This window comes from Petromyzon marinus, chromosome 22, assembly GCF_048934315.1.
Source record: "Petromyzon marinus isolate PM22_M1 ecotype Great Lakes invasive population chromosome 22, UKy_Petmar_22M1.pri1.0, whole genome shotgun sequence".
Taxonomy (NCBI): domain Eukaryota; kingdom Metazoa; phylum Chordata; class Hyperoartia; order Petromyzontiformes; family Petromyzontidae; genus Petromyzon; species Petromyzon marinus.
The window spans coordinates 251,059-272,562 of record NC_133688.1 but is presented as its reverse complement, the minus strand read 5'-3'; the positions used below and the strand labels follow the sequence as shown (position 1 = coordinate 272,562).

General features: G+C 43.4%; 1 long non-coding RNA gene across 2 annotated transcripts in view; it reads right to left on the bottom strand.

Annotated features, from left to right (window-relative positions):
* Positions 1-968: 968 nt before the first annotated feature.
* LOC142925614 (uncharacterized) overlaps positions 969-21,504 on the bottom strand; it is a 45,880-nt gene continuing 25,344 nt past the window's right edge. The window contains exons 1-4 of one of the 2 annotated variants that reach the window (XR_012942559.1): positions 16,408-16,803; positions 12,701-12,823; positions 6,180-6,301; positions 969-2,379 (exon numbers count right to left, since the gene is read on the bottom strand). This is a non-coding gene — a long non-coding RNA (uncharacterized LOC142925614). Of the gene's footprint in view, positions 2,380-6,179; positions 6,302-12,700; positions 12,824-16,407; positions 16,804-21,504 lie in introns of those variants that run through there. The other variant, XR_012942558.1, reaches the window with a different exon arrangement.

Here is a 21,504-nt window from a genome sequence, read left to right as displayed (position 1 = left end):
TCTTTGGGTCTTTCGGTAGTCACGTAGATAAGTTGAAAGAAAATAATTTTTAAAAATAACAAAAAAACTACGACGTTTTGATCGTCATCAGGAGGAGAAAAGAGGAAAGCTGCTGAGGCAAAACAGTCTGCGACAATTCTGTAAGCAGCCAGGCACTTAAACGAAGGGCAGACCCCTTCCCAATGTTGAATGGAATGCAACTCGTATTATTTCTGGCACAATTATTCCAGAAATCAGAAAACGATGACTGTGGACATTTAATTCATATTCTAGATGCGAGTGGGGACCGGTGGCGCAGCGGTGAGCGCAGTGTGAGAATGTGGAGATTGGTGGCGTAGTGGTTTGCACATTGTGTGAGGGGGGAGTGGTGGCACCGCGGTTAGCACACCGAGTGAGTGGGGAGCGGTGGGCACGGTGGTTAGCTATAAATGCTCCGATACGTGTGGCATTGCCTTTGTACTGTTCGCCTTTTGGCGATCTCTGGTCTGACACTGGTGGTGAGACTGGGTCATAAAGAAGGCTGTCTCTGGTGTAGGCCAATCAGTTTCAAAGACAATGCAAATATTATCAGAGCATGTTTGTTTGCATATTCACCACAAGTACCGTGTGTGGTTAATGCAGACTTGATTCATTGCAACAGGTTTCTAATTGGTTGTTTGAACATTTTAACACCACTTCCTGTTTTACTGCCAGAAAGGGTAAAACCTTTTGTTATTTTTCACACTGATTCTGGAAAAAGGTTCCATGATACAGCTTGTTTGGCTGGATGGGGCTAAATGGATGTGTCATAGGCTAGAAGAGAAATGGAATGATGTGGTACAGAAGGATGTGGATGGAGCTAATTGGACTTTGATGACTTGTACCAACAGTGTCAAAATCGGCCTCTGTGGAGGAGGTTTTCATATAAAGTCTTATAACTGTTTTCACAAGATCCCTAATCTCAAGCAAAAAGCCACCAGACACGAACATGTGACACATTTCAATGTTTATTTACCCGATTGCTACTAAGCATGCATCAATTTCCAATTGCAGTCGACAGACATATTATGGTTTGATGTGGAAAATAGACTGTTGCAGAGTGTGAATACGATCTTCAAATATATATATTTTTGAGAGCAGCTTACAGTCTTTTACATGATGAAGGATCATTGCCATTTATCATCCCGACCAGTAAACCATCTTAACCAATCAAATATGCTATGATTTTTGGAATACCATGAAACACTATTAAAGTGTTCATTTTTGTACATATTTTCATGAAATGTTTCCAATAGATGTTTATATAGTTTTCTTACACGCGTCATGTAGTTCACTATAATAATGGTTTTGATATCACGCCATTTACACAGGAGCGTCTCAGATAAGGGGCGTCTCAGATAAGTGCCATGCAGCACATTTCATGAGGTTATCTAAATTAATTTTTTTGCAGGCTCCTTGTGCAAACCAGTCTTGTTTTCACGTCGTTAGTAAAGCAAAACTCACAAACTCATGGACTGTGTTGACCGGGGGAGGTGAAGATAATCACCAATAACCTTGCCATGGACATACTCTAAGACAACCTCTGTAAAGGACGTTCTCCCTGTGGAACTCATCATCCCTTCTGGATGCCCCGATCATTGCAGTGGTCCCCTAGAAGGCCAATAGACCCCCTCTGAGTACCCCGACTGCTCAACATCCATAGCAATTAATGTATGGGAGATGCGAGTTGATGACCCAGGTGAAAATAAAACAAGAATATAAATGTATCATACGTAGTTTGGACAACACTCACTTTGCTATCATGTATAATCAGGTTGGGCCAAATATTTAGACAGTGCATTCATTGTCCATTGTGTCAGTTTTTAAAGAATTAAGCAACATTGAAAAATAGCAAGCTCTGTCTTCATCTTCTGCCAATGCCAACATCATGCTCATGTTTGCTTTGCCAGGCCCGTTGACATGTGTGGCAAACCCAAAAGTTAAAAACGCTATTGACAACGCATGTAAAAAAAATACTTTTCTGATTTGACCCAAAATCCGTGTTCACTTGGAAATCATTTTTGCATTATGGTGCAGTTAAAATATAGTATTCAGCTCATTAAATTAACCTTTAAACATTAACTTTAAATCAGTTTTTGAAAAATATATTTATTGCCTTAATTAATTATTTTGATGTATAGTTCCCATAATATTTATATCCCTGGTCTATAGTATTCTGCTTGTGCAGAAATGTGTAAGAGACTACTGCATGTTCTGGTGAATCCAGTCCATGAACTTGGCGACGGTGCGCTAGACACCTGGCTGGTAAGCCCGTGCACAGCCAACGCCCCAGCTGGCGATTCCAGAAAGGAACCAGCGGCCGTTTGAGTCCTGGCAAACAAAGGGCCCCCCAGAGTATCCCTGCAACAGACACACACGACACCAATGTTAGAAGTTTACTGACTGACAAGGAGGCATGATGGAGCGCTGATTACAATGACCCAGTATAGGAAATGGCATGTCATGATACCAAAGAAGGCATATCAGAAGGTCCAATAAGTAGGTTTAAATGTTCAGTGCAAAGAGCAGTAGAACTGAGAGGCAGGCTTGAAATGTTGTGGGACTGGGATCCTGAATGAGGACTTTGTTGTGGAAGGCCCATTCAGGACATGGCATTAAAACTCCGCTCTCCTCTTACTTAAAAACAAACAAATGTCACAAAGGGTGATTAATGCACTCAGCAGTGACTTATCTGTGTGCTCCAGTTTCCTTCCACATATATACACTCACTAATTGGCTGGCAACATCTGGACATATATAGAAATGCAGGGCAATTGTTGGCGCAGGCTCACCTCCCTTACAATATTCCAGCTTGGTCTTTGGCTTCTCAGCAATTCTGAGATGCAATTATCATGAACGACGCTATATAAAATGAATCGCTATATATACTTTTAAATAGCTTAGCAAATGTGCTAAATTATCAGTGACAATTTGCTTCATTCGGAAAAGCCACATAGATCAGAAGGCTGGGAATGCGTTCACGTCATGCTGAACAGGGAGCTGTGCGAGTGACTCGAAGCGTGGCTGCCCCTGTGGCGCCCCAGCTGATGCCCGCATCGCTCGTGCCACTCTCCTGGACCACCGAGTCGTGGAACTACCCGCGGGACCCTGAGTCAATGCGACTCGTGTCATTGAGGGAGTGGCCGCAGGGCAAGTGAATGTCGGGTGCCCACAACTTGATCAGCATTATTTTCTATTGGCAAGCTTTAGGCAACCCTGTGATGAATTTGTATGTTTGTCTATAGGATACATTCATCATAGTAACAGGACTTTTCTTACCAAAATTTGTTCTTAATTATCATGGGAACTCAACACGTTCGTAAATAACAATGACCTTAAAATTAAATAAAAATGGAAAAATGTAGACTTTTGGGCAATGGCCCTTTTTCATTGTACAAATGGGAGACGGACCATTGCCCGAAACGTTGCATATAATGTTGTGTCTATTGAGGCCACAACATTACTGACTAATGTGTTGAGCTTTTTAGTTAATTGTTCTTGGGCACCACTGCCAACGCAGCAACAGCATTGCCAAATAATAATGTATCATCGGGTTAACTTATTAGTACTCCATACTGCTCAGTCTGGGTCAGCGAAGCATTGAACCAGTTCAGATTTTGCTTTCCACTGATACTAGCCATGACTGGTTATCAAACTCATGTGGCTGGCTTCCACAGCAGAGCACGCTGAACAACACTGCCATTGCCGTGAATATTACATGTTTATATTATTATTATAACATACGATACTTGTTTCCTACCACGTGTGTTGATTTCGATTTAAAGCTTTCGTGACTGCAGGGATTAATCTTCTTGGTTTTTTCGGTAAAGTCACGTAAAAGGGAAATAATAAAATAATAATAAAACATAATAAAATAAAATTATCACGACGTTTTGACCACAACACAAGCAGCCGTCCTCAGGGGAAGAAACAGAGCTGTCGGAAAGACAGTGCTCCAATGAACACTGCTAAGCTTGGCAGCGTATTTTAAGCTGGATGGGAGGAGCAGAGCACCTTGACAAAGGAGTTTACATATCAACAGAATAATTTTGCATTGAAGTAGCTATGTTAATGTGAGAGATTAGCAGGATGTTAAAGTCAGAAATTAGCATGTAACTGGGAGATTAGCATAATGTTAATGTGACGAATTAGCATGTAACTGGTCACGGAAGTGGCTATGTTAAAGTCAGAGTTTACATATCAACAGAAGAATTTAGTATACATTGAGGGAAAAAAGTATTTGATCCCCTGCTGATTTTGTACGTTTGCCCACTGACAAAGAAATTATCAGTCTATAATTTTAATGGTAGGTTTTTTTGAACAGTGAGAGACAGAATAACAACAACAAAAATCCAGAAAAACGCATGTCAAAAATGTTATAAATTGATTTGCATTTTAAGAGGGAAATCAGTATTTGACCCCCTCTCAATCAGAAAGATTTCTGGCTCCCAGGTGTCTTTTATACAGGTAACGAGCTGAGATTAGGAGCACACTCTTAAAGGGAGTGCTCCTAATCTCAACTTGTTACCTGTATAAAAGACACCTGTCCACAGATGCAATCAATCAATCAGATTCCAAACTCTCCACCATGGCCAAGACCAAAGAGCTCTCCAAGAAAGTCAGGGACAAGATTGTAGACCTACACAAGGCTGGAATGGGCTACAATACCATTGCCAAGCAGCTTGGTGAGAAGGTGACAACAGTTGGTTTGATTATTCGCAAATGGAAGAAACACAAAAGAACTGTAAATCTCCCTCGGCCTGGGGCTCCATGCAAGATCTCACCTCGTGGAGTTGCAATGATCATGAGAACCGTGAGGAATCAGCCCAGAACTACACGGGAGGATCTTGTCAATGATCTCAAGGCAGCTGGGGCCACAGTCACCAAGAAAACAACTGGTAACACACTACGCCGTGAAGGACTGAAATCCTGCAACGCCCGCAAGGTCCCCCTGCTCAAGAAAGCACATATACATGCCCGTCTGAAGTTTGCCAATGAACATCTGAATGATTCAACTCGCCGTGTTTGGAGGAGGAATGCTGCCTATGACCCCAAGAACACCATCCCCACCGTCAAACATGGAGGTGGAAACATAATGCTTTGGGGGTGTTTTTCTGCTAAGGGGACAGGACAACTTCACCGCATCAAAGGGACGATGGACAGAGCAATGTACCGTCAAATCTTGGGTGAGAACCTCCTTCTCTCAGCCAGGGCATTGAAAATAGGTCATGGATGGGTATTCCAGCATGACAATGACCCAAAACACACGGCCAAGGCAACAAAGGGGTGGCTCAAGAAGAAGCCCATTAAGGTCCTGGAGTGGCCTAGCCAGTCTCCAGACCTTAATCCTATGGAAAATCTCTGGAGGGAGCTGAAGGTTCGAGTTGCCAAAAGTCAGCCTCAAAACCTTAATGACTTGGAGAAGATCTGCAAAGTAGAGTGGGACAAAATCCCTCCTGAGATGTGTGCAAATCTGGTGGCCAACTACAAGAAACGTCTGACCTCTGTGATTGCCAACAAAGGTTTTGCCACCAAATACTAAGTCATGTTTTGCAGAGGGGTCAAATACTTTTTTCACTCATTAAAATGCAAATCAATTTATAACATTTTTGACATGCGTTTTTCCGGATTTTGTTGTTGTTATTCTGTCTCTCACTGTTCACATAAACCTACCATTAAAATTATAGACTGATAATTTCTTTGTCAGTGGGCAAGCGTACAAAATCAGCAGGGGATCAAATACTTTTTTGCCTCACTGTATATATAAATAAATAGTGCATATTTAGTGTATCATTGAGTGCATGTTTACGTGCTCTAACCCAAAAATCTCGATTATGGACTCAAAAAACCGCTGGGAGACTTCTCACTCAGACCCATAGCAAGACGATATCTCCCCAATATTCAAATTGTTCAAATATCCCCCGAACCAGCCCAGGATAAATTTAAAGATCATACTCGGCATTCTGAAGGTCCACCGTGTCCTGACAATGATCACGTTGCCATGTTTACGCTTCTTACAAATATTTTTGCCCTGTTGGATCGATCACCAAACCCAAGTGACGGTAATGTTACGGTAAAAAAAACTCAGTGGGTGACCTCTGGGCACAGCATGACCTTGCTAACAGACGACCAATCGAGTGAAATAAACATGGGAAACGCACCTCGATGAACAGGCTGACTTCCCTGTGTGTTCGGACAAACTCGCAGGCAAAACGAACATGTCCCGAATGCCCACGTCCTTCAGGAACTGCATCTGGAGGTGTTGGCACACCAATTGCATCACCTAGCAAAAGAGGAAAACAGCAGGAACGACGTGAATACATCATCGCCATGCAGCAGTCTACGCCCGTCAATTTCTCACAGCGGTAGTAAGGTCCTTAGGTGTCTGGGAGCACAAGGCAGGTGCAGGTGGGTGAGTCATAATTTCCATCCCTGACGCCAATACTTATTTCAGGCTGTGCAAGAGATAATGACATGGGTTGTCACACAAGCCAATTAGAAAGCTGCCATGCTGTTAATGGTTAGTAAACTGAACTCACAGACCAGAGGTCGCTAAATGGGTACACCACAGTTAGCTGATCGGCAAGTCGTGTGTGATGCAGCAAAGTGTGGCTTTCAGCCGGCTCTTCCAACACATCTGGTCAACGTGGAAAAGTAGAATATGGGACCTTCCTGGTGTGGACTAATCAGTTTCAAAGACAATGCATATATTATCAGAGCATGTTTCCATGTTCACCACAAGTACGTGTGGTTAATGCAGACAGGATTCCTTGAATAAGGATTCTGTTTGGTGTTTTAACATCTTGACACCTGTTGTATTGCCAGAAAGGGTAAACCCTATTGTTAAATGGAAAAGTAGACCAAATACTCGTAAAGAGTTCGCTCTCATGAAGGTCTTTTCACCAGCGGTGGTGTGACCAAGCAATTGCAGAGCTGCACTTTTATATAAGTCAGGTCAGAGCCAGATACACATTGGAGGATAAACATCCCACGGTGGCTGGGCAATTGTTGTGCAATAATGTCAGGTCAAACTTACTTAGAATATTTACAGGTGCATTTTATTCATGCCGTATATATTAATGCACACATTGTGTAGTGGTATTATTATTAAACTCACCTTTAATGACGATGACCATAAACATGATTAAGAGTGTGACTATTAATGAATGTGCGACTGTACGATGTGGACGTAGCGGAGGGGCCCCCCACGGTGAGCGGTGACGCAACGCGCGCAGTGGCCCGCGTCACGTGGTTGACACCTCACGTGCACAGAGCGAGGCAGGCAGAGCCAGAGGGGGGCGGCGTTGCCTAGGCGACGTTGGCGTCCTCGCGGTCTACTCCACGGTAAAGCTGCGTGTCACTTGGTGACCCCCCCACCGCCTCTTACTGGACACCTGTGAGTGAGAGCTTGATAGCGCTTCGGATTTCTCCAGGGTCAAAACAGATTTTGATTCCGAGTACAGTGCACAGCACCTGTACGGCGGGTCCTCGTTTAACGCAGTAGATGCGTTCCTGAAAAGTGCCGCGCTAAGCGAAAATATTTCCCCCGTAATGAATGTCCACGCGCAGTCAGAATTGGGTTACAAATAACTTGGGGGGACGCCGCCGCGTTACCGTCTCGTCTCGCTCAACCATGCAGCTCAAGAAAGTAGTTCGGCGTCGACCGCTCACAAGTCGCCTTATGGCGGTGCGCGTTCCCTAAATGAAGGCAACCGCGTTATAGCGTGAACACGCGGGACAGACCCAGTTGTCGTGTGCGGGTCAACTCCCTGAGATAAACTTGCTGCCGACTTCATGCGTTGTATACGCCCAGTGCTCAGCCAATTGTTGTGAGCGTCGCTCCTCTGCCCTCTGTTGTTAATGGAGGGAGACTGCACCCAACTGCCAAGTATCATCCTTCGTGAGCCTCTTCAAAACGCTGATCTTGACACCGCTGGAAGCAGTCATCGGCCTTGACCTCACCCCGCTTGCACCAATCGCACAACATCACAGCGTTGACTCTCAACTGTTACTTGTGTAGAGGGGGTCAGATTGTCCAGACATTCGGTTGATACTAATAGGGTTTATTTGCCAGTATTGTAGATTATTTGAATTACATTTGTTTGGGCGTCAGGGTGGTGCAGTGGTCACGCCCGTGCATGGCATCTTCTGAAGGAGTGCCTGGCTTCGCTTTCCTAATTCTGGTCCCTTTCTCTGCAAGGGTTTACTCCCATAGCAAAACAACAACAAAAACATACACTGTAACTGGTACTAGTCAAACATCTGGGATTGTTTTTGTTATGCTGCCTTGCCCAAAATGGCATTTGGTGATAAAAAATTTTTGGCAGGAATTGATGCACTAATGCAATTTGAACTCTTATATATTTTTATTTCATGACTTGCTTAGCGTTCATATTCTTGGTTCTTTCCGTAAAGTCACGTAAATAGAAAACAAGAAATAAAATTCAAATTAAATAAAAAAATTCAATAAAAAAACAAATAAAAAATAAATTGAAAATAATAAAAGCAAAAAACCCAGGACGTTTCAATCGCAACACAAGCGGTCTTTATTTTATTGTTCTTGTTTGGTGTTTACGTGACTTTACCGAAAGAACCAAGAATATGAATTCCTGCAGTCACGAAAGTTAAGTCAAAATTTGCTTCGCGTTCCTTTACTTTGCCCTCCTATCTGTTTGTATTGTTGTTTGTTGTTGTAACTTTCTGACTCGCCCCGACTGGACATCTGTGAAAAAGAGCTTAATAGCTCATCAGATTCGTCCAGCCTAATTAAAGATTCTGATTCGGACATTAACTGACCCAGTTTTCGCGTGGAGATCACGGCCAGGATGTGGAACAAAGGGACCCCCGGTCACACTCACGTGGAATGCCTAGGGCATTGCACAGCATTTAAATGGACTAGTTTTGTGAGATTGAGTGGTGGCTTAGGGAAGGCCTTTATTCAACAATGTATATCATGGCCGATAAGAATTTTTATAGTCATACACCATAGCCCACGATTTCCTGCACCGTTCATTCACTTGAGGAGACTGCGCATGGTGGAGATGGATGACCCTCGGTATCCTGTCCCAAAGTGATTCCAGTGGTTCAGGTAGTGGAAGAGTTGCTAGAGCTTCTGGTTCTTGCCGAAGCCTTGTGACTTTGGGATGAGAGCGTGGTAGGATGAGTGAAGCGTAGAGCTAAAGCTCCTGGAACATCCTGTACCCAAACAACACCAAACATTCAAAATCTTACAATGCTGCTGTTCCAGCACGAACAACATAACAATGAACAACATATTCTTAGTTTTTTCGGTAAAGTCACGTTGAAGAGAAACAACAAAATAATAAAATATATATAAAACAATAAAAAATTCTCACGACGTTTCGACCATAACTCAAACGGTCGTCTTCAGAACAAAATTCTACTCACCTGGTATCGACAATCAAGGGTATTTCCCTGTCCCCAGACGACCTGCTTGTCAGTTTTGATGTAGTTTCCTTATTCACCAAGGTTCCTGTACCTGACACCATTGCAATCATTGAAGACTTAGTTCATCAAGGACTAAACACTGAGGTACCCCCCCTGGTGAGACATTGTTTAACCAATACATACTGCACTTGGAATGGAACTTTCTACAAACAAACTGAGGGCACCCCAATGGGCTCCCCCCTTTCTCCAGTTATAGCTAACATTTTCATGGAGAAATTTGAGACTGACGCCATCCAGACTGCCACTCTGCACCCAACCTTATGGAAGAGGTGCGTGGATGACACTTTTGTCATGTGGCCACATGGCCGGCCTGCTCTAGACCAATTCTTCGACCACATCAATTCCATACACCCAGCCATCAGATTTACCATGGAAGTCGAAATAGATGGCAAGATACCTTTTTTGGATGTCCTAATTAAAAAGAGACCTGATGGTTCAATGAGCCACTCTGTCTACAGGAAAGCTACCCATACGGATGCTTATCTGAAACCGGATTCCCACCACCATCCATCACAGAAGAATTCTCTCATCAAGACTCTGTATCATAGAGCCCAATGCATATCCGACCAGGAACACACAAGCAGTGAACTCAAGCACGTACACCAAGCTCTTAGGGCTAATCGTTACTCCGACTATACAATCCGCAAAGCTATCACTCAAACCATGAAGAAGAACCCTCTTGAGGAGCCTTTCAAAACCATCACATTACCCTACATTGCTGGGATCACAAAAAAGATCTCCAAAATCTTGAATAAACACAAGATCCAGGTCCGTTTCAACACATTACATAAAATCCGTGATCTGGTTCCGTCTGTAAAAGATGTGATTCCGGACATACAATACCCTGGTGTCTACAAACTAAGTTGCCTCTGTGGTAGTAGTTACATTGGAGAAACCAAACGCCATGTCTCGGACCGCATTCGTGAACACAAAGCAGACCTTAAACACGGTAGGACCAACACCTCGGCCGTGGCAGATCATTGTTCTAATTCAGTAGGCTCACATGCCATTGACTTTTCCAAGACAGAGGTTCTTTGTAAGCCATCTGGCTTCCATGAGAGATTCGTTCATGAGGCTATCCACATATACAAGCACAGAGACAATTTCAACCGAGAAGATGGATTCTATCTTAGCAATCATTGGAAAGATTTGATAAACCATTTCAGGTCTTAATTGATTGTTCACGCTTACAGTGGCTTTCAGACAGCATACATTATACAAAATTTCGTCTCCCCCCTCCTCTTTTCAGAATATAGATGGACTAGTCCTGGGTAAACTGCCAAATCGTTGCGCGTGGCGCTAACGGTTTTTATAAATAAATAAATGCGCCGTTTAAAAATTAATTTATGCGAACCAACACACCTGAAGACGACCGTTTGAGTTATGGTCGAAACGTCGTGAGAATTTTTTTTATTGTTTTATATATATTTTATTATTTTGTTGTTTCAGTTCAACGTGATTTTACCGAAAAAACTAAGAATATGAATTACTGCAGTCACGAAAGCTTTAAAATCAAAATGAACATTTTCACAAATTCAACGTAATGCAGGTAATTGAGTGGCTCGAGGTTAATTTCAATGTCAGAGCACCGAGCCAATGCCATTGAGGTCCTCCGTTCAAAATCCAGTAAGCTATCTATCAACAAACGTTCCTGCGAATTGAGGGCAGGAATGCTGTGGTCTCAACTTGGTCACCAATGGCTGCTCAGTAAACATAATGTCAAATGTGTTTTTGTTCACTGAAGCATATCCCAGCTCTGAGGGTTTGAATTCCATTTGACGTGTAATGAATTATCTTCAGCTTGGATTCCTGGTAAAGCACATCAGTGGCAACTTGTCTCTGAACCACGGGTTCCTTGTTCGACAAACTGAGTTTCTGGAACATTCAAGCATCCTCAAGCGCCGTGGATAAATAAGAGTTTTATCGTTCCACTATTGTTTTGTGCACCGTATCAGCTTTAACAGGATTTGCCCAAAAAGCCTTAGCAAGGAAGGATGAGTCTTTGTAAGTTAGCGAATATAGAGGGTGGAGACCTCAGCATGTAGAGATCTCAACCACAACTCTACCTGGTCTCTGTTATTTATTTAATGAGCCAGCCCTTGCCACAGAGGTTATACGAATGAACCTTGCATGCCACAGACAGGGCAGTGAACGGCAGTTGCTGCTATTGTTTTGGTTGTTTGTAGCTTTTTTTACCCAGCGATGGCAAGCTCGTACTCCGAGTGCCTATAGAAGGAGGCTGGGTCAAAGATCACGGGCCCTTCATTAATCTCTGCAGCGTTCCCAGTCCATAGGTCACCGTGGAGCAGTGCCGGAACCACCTCTACATCCCGGAAAAAAATCCCCCAACCGAAGCTGCACACCACGCAAAAAACAACACCACTTTATTCATGATAACGTTGTTTTCGAGTTAGATCGCATAAATTTACATGCGTCGTACACCCACCTCCAATTTCCATTAGGCAATTGCCAGAAGCCAGAACGCTTCTGGCAATTGCTTGATGATGCTGGGTGTAATCACCAGCGAAAGGTCGTACTCGTTTGAAAATGTTCTGCGTTTCCTCTCTAACACACCAGAGTGCCGAAGCAATAACATAAATGGCACGTTCTGTTCATGTCAGAAACATTACTAATGGGCTGTGTTGGGTGGATGTGGGTGTACGACGCATTTACACTTACGCGATCTAAGCCAAAAAAAACTTTATCATGAATAATATTGGTCGCGAAAGCCTGCGTGTGAAACACCACTTTACCTTTAAAGTCCCCTCGAAAACCCACTGCGATCAAATGGGTTTCCCATATGGCTGTGCACATGATGAGCTACACTGCTGCATGTATTAACTCTTTCCTGTTCCGAGATGACTGCAAGTTGCGGGGTGCATCCCGTTCACCGCTGAATCTCGTGTACGTCATCGGAACGTAATAGGAAGTAAATATTAAATAACTTTATCGGTACCGAGGATCCCACAAGGCCGTGCGGGAAAGTGTGTAGCACAGTTTGGTACCAGCTATAATAGAGTGCTGTCCTGTCGCTACGGTGCTCTGCGGCGAGTACAATGTCTTTAAAAACAACGGCGCTATGCCTCTCTAAATAAAATTACCGCTGAACCGCTTGCGCGTTCCGAGATTCGGTGGTGAACGAGACCCATTCTGAAATGAGCAGTCGTCTCGGAACGGGAAAGGATTAAGGGCGAGAGTGAAACAGCTTACGAACCTGAAGCCGAGACCAGAGCTCGTGGGTTTCCCGTTCACCGTAGTCCTTCTCTATCATGTCCAGCTGAAGCTGCAGTCGCTGCCGTGAGAAGAACGTCACCCAGTCCTCCTGCCACTCATTCAGCTGGTGGCATAAATATAGTTTTATTACGGACATTTAGAAACATAAGCAAATAATACCTACTTTATTTGGCCAATCCTTGACCTAAAACAGTGATATTCACTCATTTTCGGAGGGGGGCCACTTTCGCGAATAAGACATTATCAGTGAAAGAGCCATCTCACATTTGAAACCATTGGGGGGTTTGACAGCATGATGGGGTGTTTTCACTTGTGTGTATTGTCGGGGACTGCACGTCAGAGGTCGCAGTAAAAAGGACACCAGGGACTGCCACCGGCCCGCGGGCCTTGCAATGAAGAACACGGACTTAAGATGTCACCCAGAAACGTTGAATTTTACGTACAAATGGCTGGGTAATTCTTAAGACATAATTCGACACTCATGTTATGTACCGATTATCATGCTGTAGTCTTTGAACATCTCATTTCAGCCACCAATTGATATCCTCATAAAAAAATACAACAGCATTGATCCTAACGATAGGTTCTGCGCTTAATTCCCGCAACTCCGCTTAGCACGGTTGGCTATGTACGGTGGAAAGGAAGTTCAACATACATTCATACAAGTCTGTCAAACCCGGCTCTGAGTGTAATTGGTAATTAGCGAAAACATAACTAATTATGTGAACACTGGTTATGCAAGATCGATCTCTGAGGGAACTTCAGTGACATCTGGTGATGTCAGTTGTAACTGTGTGCCCTGTTATCAATGGTACAACTGTGTGCAATGGAAGAAAATATATGCATTTTTTAATCAGATATATTGTTTTATAAATTTGTGTACTTATGCAAAATTCGTGATCTGATCCCATCCGTGAAGGATGTCATTCCTGATTTACAGTACCCCGGGGTTTACAAATTGAGTTGTACCTGCGGTTATTGCTACATCGGTGAGACAAAGCGACATGTCTCTGACCGAATTCGCGAGCACAAATCAGATTTGAAACACGGCAAAACGAATTCTTCTGCCGTAGCTGATCACTGTTACAACGCTGTGGGGGATCACGATATAATTTTTTCCGATACCAAGGTTCTTTGCAAACCCACGGGCTTTTATCAGAGATTTGTTCATGAAGCAATTCAGATCTACAAACACAGACACAATTTCAACCGAGAGGATGGTTTCAAATTAAGCAACCATTGGAAAGATGTTCTAAATCGAACTAAACATTAAACTAATTTCAATGGTACAGTATATTTTTCGAGTAGTGGTACCCCAAACTTTCGCAGCTCTTATAAATTCCCATTTTCACACCATCAACGGGTAAAATCCCCCTCCCTCCTTTCCCCCCCCCCCCCCTCGCCAAACTGCAAGTCCACCGGCACGTACACCACCTCTTTGCTCGCACACAGGTCCGATGTCTGAGCGTGGTTGTGTTTCGCTAAATTCTCCTGTTTGATGAGTACTAGGTGCCTCGGTGAATGTATATACTCTGACTTTAACATAGCTATTTCTGTGACCAGTTACTAGCTAATCACTAAACTATTTAAATGCTAAATTCTATGCTAATTTCCTTTGTCAAGGGGCACCTCTGCGGATGTGTATACTTTAACTTAGCTATTTCAATGAGCCATTTCAATGCTAATTTATATGCTAATTCCTTTGTCAAAGCCCGTGGTCTTCTTCTTCTTCTCACACAGCTTAAATGTCGTGATCTAAGCGTGGCTTCTTCCACTCCAGCGCTGTCCTCCAGACAGGCTCGTCCCTTCACCTGATGAAGGCCGCTTGTGTTGTGGCCGAAACGTCGTGATTATTGTTGTTTTATTATTTACCTACGTGACTTTACCGAACAGAACCAAAGAGTATAAAATGTACGCCAATCTAGTTCTTCTTAAAATGTAACCTTAAACCAATGTTACCATCATCAGTGGTTAATAGACTATTACACAAAGGACTCTCATATTTCTACGATGTAATACTAATTAGACTGACATCTGAACAACAACTGATTTCACCGCTCCATGATAAAACTAATTTAATCAAGTAAACATTATTGCCGTTCCTATAAAACTTTGGTCACCTAGGCTGTCCTTCAACAAAAGGGTATATTAAATCTATAATATAGTTTTTCTGGGTTAGATCGCATAAAAATAAATGAGCCGTTAAACCCACCACCACCTAACAGCCAATTAGTAAGGTTGTCACGTAAACGGAACATGCCAATCCGCTACTTGTACAGCAAACCGAAGTGATGGAGAGAAAATCCACAACATTTACAATCTGAGTATGACGTTTCGCCAGTAATTACAACTATCATCATTAGGTGGACAGCCAAATTCGTAGAGAAATCCTCCTGTTTCATTCCTTGGAGGGATAGATGTGATGACGTCACTTGTGAGCCCTTCACGAATTGGAATGTTCTGTTTACGTGACAAACCTTACGAATTGGCTGTGTCGGTGGTGGCGGGTTTAACGACAGATTTATATTTCAACGATCTAACCCAAAAAAAACGATATTATGGATGATATTGGCCGCGAAAGCCTACGTGTTAAACGGGTATATTAAAATTTAAATGGGCTACAACCAGTTTCATGACTTTAAAGCGGAGATCACATGTGGGATGTAACCACAGCATATAGCCGTATGAAACCCACATACTCTACACCTCCTGCCCAGGGTCCATACCTGTTGGGAGAAATTAAAGACTGAAATTTTTATCAAAATCTGTAAAGCACATGAGAACCTTAATTTAGCAGTCTCAAACTGACTGGGACCCCTGTCGTGACGGAGCAGCTGAACAATGCACAAAATCATCAACGCATATACAGATATATACCAAGGGTGACCAACCAACAAGCAGACGTCCTCAGATGAAGAAACAGAGCTGTCGGAAAGACAGCGTCTTAATGAACACTGGGCAGTGAACACTGGGCAGTGTTCATTAAGACGCTGTCTTTCCGACAGCTCTGTTTCTTCACCTGAGGACGGCTGCTTGCGTTGTGGCCGAAACGTCGTGAAAATTTTATTATATGTTTTATTTGTATTATTTTATTATTTCCCTTCCACGTGACTTTACCGAAAGAACCAAGAATATGAATCCCTGCAGTCACGAAAGCTTTAAATCGAAAAATAATGCGATTAGCAAAAATATAAAGGGACGCAATGTTGAATGCTCTAAGTCTCCTTTGCAGAAGAGTTTGCCCTGATGGACTTAAATACAGATACTTTTAATAGCCATAATTCATATATTACCCAACATAATTCATATTCTGAAAAGTACATTGCACACACATGAACAATACAGTTCCCTTCATCACAAAGATGGCTAAAACAAAGAGATGAATGTGATTAGGTGTGGAAAATCATGACCGCTGGCTGGTTGGTTGTGTTCATGTATGAAATAATGACAGCATGTGTCTATCTCATTCACTAGCTCAATCACTTGATTTTTACGATTAATAAACAGCTGTATGAAATGTGTGTTTGTTTACACACACATCGCCTGTTTACACATATTCATTAGATCCGATTAGCATGCCTACTCTCAGTGCGAAGGAATGTCAACATAATACATAGTTGACATGATGCTAGGGTTGGATCGGTGGGATAAGTTTTCCACATGTTTTACATTTTCATGATTCAATACCGATAGTTTTCTCTTCCTTGTGAAGCCTCTCTCCAATCTTCCTGTTGTGAAAGTGCATTTCAGCCAGATGCTGCCCCAACAAGCCTGAGCCCCTGTCAGAGTGTACAACACAATAGACCTGTCAAAGAAAACATTAACTTTATCATGCCAACAAACCCCAAGTAATAATTCATATGCAAACTAAAGTACATCATATTTGTCCAGGTGGTCTGTGGCCGAGAACCTCGCTTGAAAATACGAATATATCAGTTCACATTCTGGTTTGGGTGACTCAAAACAATATTCTTCTGGGGTTTATACAATGAGTGTTACTTCCTGGGAAGTCAATCCTATGTAGACTATAAATGAAACCATTTTTTATTTTACCAGAGCTATTTTTCAGAACCGACCTGGCCACAAATGATAGCCTAACGAAGTGGCTTATCACAGGGAAATTTATAGCAGCCAAATGCTCAAAATACTCCTGTTTCTAAATGTGCAGGGAAAAACTGGAGAAACTGGAGAAAAACCTGCACGACCACGGGGAAAACATGCAAACTTCAAAAATACAGCAGGCGTCAAGGTCGGGATCGAACCTACGAAGTTCAATATACCAGGCGAGGTAGTTAACATCTCCTAGCCACCATGGCGCCCCATTCTCTGACTTATCCACCCACCCACCCACTCGTAAAGCCACCCACCCACTCACTCACCCTGCCACGTACCGAATCTCTAAACCAACAACTCAACCACCCACCCACTCATCCAACCTCTCACTTACTAAACCAGCCACTCACCAACCCACCGACCCACTCATCCACCTATTCACTTAAAATAGTTCAACTACAATTGAATTATTTAAAATTCACCAGGTAAGGCCCACTGAGCTATATAGATCCTTGTCGGAAACGACGTGGCAAACAAATGATAGCTCAAAGAAGTGGCTTATCACGTGGACATTTATAGCAGCCAAAGCCTCTAAATGTATATTTCTAAATATGCATGAAAAACTCGGAGGTCCCAGAGAAAAATCCATGCAACCACAGGGAGAACATGCAAACTCCAAATATACAGGCGTCACGATCGGGATCGAACCCACGATGTCTTATACAAATGGCGAGGGAGTTAACATTCCGCTACCCTGGCGCTCCACTCTGACTCAGCCTCCCACCCACCCACTCAAACACCCAGCCAAGCACTCATGAACCCAATCACCGTGGCACCCACTCAATCGCGAAACCCACTCACTCATCAACACACCCAGCCACTCACTTAACCACTTACCTACGAACCCACCTGCATACCCCCCACTCACTAACTCAACGACCCACTCACTCAACACTCCACTAACCCACCCAATCACCTATTCATGCCCCAAATCACACACTGACCCATTCACCCACTTAATCTATAACTCATGCACTCACCCACCTACCTGCTCACCAGCCACTTATCTACTCACCCACCCACTCATCCTGCCACCTACTCAACCTCTAACCCACCCACGCACCGAACTACCCACCTACCCAATCACCCATCCAATAAACTACAACTAAACTATTTTGTATTTTACCAGGTAAGCCCCACAGAGCTATATAAAACATTTTAGAAGTGATCTGGTTACAACTGATACGTGAACGAAGTGGCTTATCAAGCTGACATTTCTTCTAAACAAATCTTGACTCTAAATGCGGAGGGATAAATCTGGAGGACCCGGAGAAAGATCTACGAGGACACAGGCAAAACATTAAAACTCATAATATACAGGCAGCAGGGTCAGAATCGAATACACGATTTCCTGTATACTCAGTGAGGTAGTTAATATCTCACCATAGTGGCACCCCGCTCTCTGACCCACTCACCCAATTACACACTAACTCACCCACTCAACCTCCCACATTAACTTACCCACCCACCAGTCACTCCCCCATTCACCCAACCACCCCCTCACTCACCCAACCACGCACCAACTCACCTACCCACTAACTCACCCACCCATCTTCTCCCGCACTCAGCCAGCCACCCGCTCAATCACGTGCCGACTAACTTACTCACACACTCACCGACCAATACACCCATTCACTTACCCACCCACAATCTCACTAGCCAAGCCAACCACCCAGCCCCTCACTCACCCACTTATTCAATCACTCACTACCCCACACACTCACCCAACCACTTGCTCACTTACCCATACGCTAACCCAACCACTCACTCACCGAATCACCCACCCACTAACTCATCAAAATTAATTCTCAACCACTCACCCAACCACCCACGCAATCTCATACCCACTAACTCACTCACCTACCCATTTATGCACTCACGCACCCACTAACTCACTCACTCACGCACCCACCAACCAACCCACCTACCCATCTCTTCACTCACTCACCCACCCACACAGTCAATCACTCACCTACATACCTACCCACTAATACTCACCCACTAATACTCACCCACTCATCCAACAACGAACTCACCAACCCACCCGCCGACTCACTCACTCAGGTACTAACCCACTCAACTTCTAACCCACACACTAACCACCTAACCACCTACCCACACACTCACTCACTCACCCACACACTCACTCACTCATCCACCCACCCAAACATCCACTCACCCACCCACTAATTCACCCACCCACTCACTCCCTCATCCATCCACTCACCTACTCGCCCATCCACTCACTTACTCAATGAGCCACTCACCTTCTCACCCAGTACTTACACATCAACTGACCCTGCCACCCACTCAATTTCTAACCCACCCACTCACCCAACCAGCTGCCCACTCCCTCAGCCACTCACCTACTTACCCACCCCACTTACACATCCACTTACCCTGCAATCCACTCAATTTCTAATCCCCCACTCACCCAACCACCCGCCCACTCATCTACTCACCCATTACCACGGAATTATTCACCCACCCATCAGTCAACCACCCAATAATTCAACCACTCACAAACTAAATCGCCTATTAATTAAAGCACCCACTAACTTAACCACAGAGCCACTCACCCACTCAGCAAGCCATCCACTACTATATCTCTAACCCAATATCTCACTCACCCACCGCCCACTCACCTACACACGTATGCACTCACTCACACGCCGCTCACTCACCTACACAATAAATTATGTTTATTTTACCAGGTTAGGCCCAATGAGCTACATAGCTCGTTTTCAAAACAACCTTCACCACAAATAAACCGACCATTAAAATTATAGACTGATCATTTCTTTGTCAGTGGGCAAACGTATAAAATCAGCAGAGGATCAAATACTTTTTTCCCTCACTGTACATTGCGGGGGTCACAAAAATATCTCCAAAATCCTGAATAAACACAAGATCCAGGTCCGATTCAACACAGTACAAAAAATCCGTGATCTGGTTCCATCTGTAAAGGATGTGGTTCCAGACATACAGTACCTGGGCGTTTACAAACTAAAGTGCCTCTGTGGTAGCAGCTACATTGGAGAAACCATACGACATATATCGGACCCCATCCGCGAACATAAAGCAGACTTGAAACACGGTAGGACGAACTCCTCTGCCGTGGCAGATCACTGTTATAATTCAGTGGGCTCACATGACATTGACTTCTCCAAGACAGAGGTTCGTTGCAAGCCAACCAGCTACCATGAGAGATTCGTTCATGAGGCCATCCACATATACAAGCACAGAGACAATTTCAACCGAGAAGATGGATTCTGGCTTAGTAACCATTGGAAAGATGTTTTAAACCATTTCGGTTCTTAATTGATTGTATTTTATGGTGATTTTCAGACCGCAGCCCTTTCGCTGGCACTGCCTCTTAATACTTCTCACACCACGGTCAATGGTATGGTTTACAACATGTAGTATAATAATTAATAGTATAACATTGTAATGTTTAACATAACTCATAAGGCAATATATAGCATCGTAATTGCATAATGAATATACATCAGTGTGGTATATAGTTGGGTTCATAGAATAAGACAGTGTAATATCACAAGTCTAATAGTTTATAATCTAAAGTATAGGGTAGTGTAAAGTAACGCATTGTATAATTCAAAAGTGGAATTTGTCTATGATGTGATGTTATACCATGTAGTTTAGATTGGAAGGTATAATATTGTATTATATAGTAGTCCAGTTTACAGCATAGTCATAAGGCAACTCAGGAAACAACAGCGCACCTTGGCTGTTGCACTTGCCCCTTTTCTTGTTTCCTCTCTGCCTGTGTTCCCAGCCCCCTCCCTCCTCCTCTCCGGAGGTGATGCAGGTAACATGCAAATTCATATTTTAACTCCGCCCACACAGCTTAATAGACGCGGTCCTTGCATGTCAGCGTTCATTCAAGCTCTGTCTTCCGGACAGACCTGTCTCTTCACTTGAAGAAGGCCACTTGTGTTGTGGCCAAAACGTCGTGATAATTTTATTGTCTTATTTTATTTTATTATTTTATTCCCATTCTACGTGACTTTACCGAAAGAACCAAGAAGATGAATCCTTGCAGTCATGAAAGCTTTAAACTGAAATTTACTTTTTATTTCACCAGGCAAGGCCCATTAAGCTATATAGATCCTTTTCAGAATAGACCTGGCTACAAATGAAAGATATACGAGTGGCTTATCACAGATACATTTATTGCAGCCAAATCCTCTAAACGCATGTTGCTTCTAAATGCAGAGGGAAAACCCTGAGGATCTAGAACAAAATCCAGGCGACCACGGGTGAGAACTTGCAAACTCCAAATATACAGGCGACAGGGTCGGGATCGAATCTACCACCTCCTGTATACAAGGCAAAATAGTGAACATCTCACCACCTTGGCGCCTCACTCTCTGACTCAACCATCCACTCACTTACACGCTAACTTACCCACTCAATTTCCCATGTTAAATTTCGATTTAAAGCTTTCGTGACTGCAATGATTCATCTTCTTTGGTTCTTTCGGTAAAGTCACATAGAATGAGAATAAAATAATAAATTGATAAAATAAAATAACATAACACAATAATATTCTCACGACGTTTCGGCCACAACACAAGCGGCCTTCATCAGGTGAAGGGACGAGACTGTCTGGTAGGACAGCGCCACTCCACTGGCCGAAACGTCGTGAGA